Source organism: Notamacropus eugenii, chromosome 5, assembly GCF_028372415.1.
Source record: "Notamacropus eugenii isolate mMacEug1 chromosome 5, mMacEug1.pri_v2, whole genome shotgun sequence".
Taxonomy (NCBI): domain Eukaryota; kingdom Metazoa; phylum Chordata; class Mammalia; order Diprotodontia; family Macropodidae; genus Notamacropus; species Notamacropus eugenii.
Window position 1 is genome coordinate 400,411,189 of NC_092876.1, and position 2,148 is coordinate 400,413,336.

Consider the following 2,148-nt stretch of genomic DNA (forward strand, 5'->3'; position numbering starts at 1 on the left):
CAAGCAGGTCAGATAGGCCTATTAATGTATGGGAAAGATCTTCCCATTATGCAGAGAAAAAAAAGTACACTAAAATACACTATATTTCCTCCAATTACCCTAATATTGAGAAAGGTCTTGTGAGTTACAAATACCATCTTTCTATGTAGGAATGTTGTTGGGGGTGTAAGCTCAGTTCCATGTGGACAGTCTCGGGCAGGTAAAAGTGAGAACTTCTAAACCTTAGAGTTCTCATGAGGCCCCCCAGAGAACAGCAGGGAATTGAGGTGTGAGACCGAGCTATCTCGTACATTTCTGCCTCTTCCCATGAGAAACGTGATGGGAGAGAGCATCCCCGCCCTCGAGATTGGCCCAGATCTGAGCACATCTATTGTTATCTAACAGGCACGGTATTCAGGTGCAAACTATGTGGTGGGAGAGCTTAAGTAGGGTCAGGAAAGCCTGAAGGCACTCTTAGCGCTGAGGGGCCCTTAGAGGACAGAAGGCCCCTCTTCCCTCTCTCCTCTCTTCTTTCTTCCTTCTCCCCTCTCTCTCCACTTCCACTTCTGCTTTCATTCTCTTACTGTAAGATCTTTGCCTCCTTGGGAGATTCCCCTCTCTCCTAAGGAAGAGTTCCCCCTGCACATGTAACCAAGACCCTGAATAAAGGCTAACCCTCATTCGACTCTGGAAAGTCTCTTCTCTCATACGTTTATCCGGTTTGGCCAGCCGAAGACCTGCGATAGGTAAGGTAAGACTCGGGTAGCCCTCAGGCCTCTAGGCCTGGCAGAATGTAAGCAGTTCAACTTTAATAGGTCCCTTATGATTTCTCTTTCCTGTTTACCTTTTCATGCTTCTCTTGATTCTTGCATTTGAGTCAAATTTTCTATTCAGCTCTGGTCTTTTCATCAAGAATGCTTAAAAATCCCCTATTTCATTGAATATCCATTTTTTTCCCCTGAAGTATTATACTCAGTTTTTCTGGGTAGATGATTCTTGGTTTTAATCCTAGCTCCTCTGACATCCATAATATTATATTCCAAGCCCTGTAATCTCAATGTAGAAGTTGCTAGATCTTGTGTTATCCTGGTTGTAGTTCCACAATACTTAAATTGTTTCTTTCTGGTTGCTTGCAATATTTTCTCCCTGACCTGGGAACTCTGGAATTTAGCTACAATATTCTTATGAGTTTTGCTTTTGGTATCTCTTTCAGGAGGTGATTGGTGGATTCTTTCAATTTCTATTTTACCATCTGGTTCTAAAATATCAGGGCAGTTTTCCTTGATAACTTCTTGAAAGATGATGTCTAGGTTCTTTTTTGATTATGACTTTCAAGTAGTCCAATAATTTTTATATTATCTTTCCTGGATGTATTTTCAAGGTCAGTTGTTTTTCCTTTGAGATATTTCACATTGTCTTCTATTTTTTCATTTTTTTGGTTTTGTTTTATAATTTCTTGATTTTTCATAAAGTCATTAGCTTCTATTTGCTACCTTCTAATTTTGAATTATTTTCTTCAGTGAGCTTTTGAATCTCCTTTTCGTTTTGGCTAATTCTGCTTTTTTAAGGCATTCTTTTCCTCCTTGGCTTTTTGTACCTCTTTTCCCCTTTGGGTTACTCTATTTTTTAAAATGTTGGTATTTTTTTGGGTTTCCTTTAGCAAGCTATTGACTAGTTTTTCATGATTTTCTTGCTTCACTTTCATTTCTCTTCTCAGTTTTTCCTCTACTCTTACTTTATTTTCAAAATCCTTTTTGAGCTCTTCCATGACCTGCAACCAATTCATATTTTTCTTGGAGGCTTTTGATGTGGGAGCTTTGATTTTGTTGTCTTGTTTTGTTGTCTTTGTTTTGTTGTCACCAAAGTAAGATTCTATAGACTGAGTTTTTTTAGACCATTTGTCATCTTCCCAGCCAAATACTTGACTTTTTAACTCTTTGTCAAGGTAGGACTCTGCTTCCAGTGGGGGTGGGGGTGAAGTGGTGGGTGGGTATACTGTCCCGGGCTTCAAGGATTTTGTATCAGCCACTCAATCCCTCTGTGGTCTCAGAACTCTGGAAACAGCTGTTCCTGCTGCTGTTGCTGCTGCTGCTGCTGCCACCACCACCACCTCCTGACTATTCTCTTTCTAACCTTATTGTTTTTAAGTAGAACCATTCAAACCACATT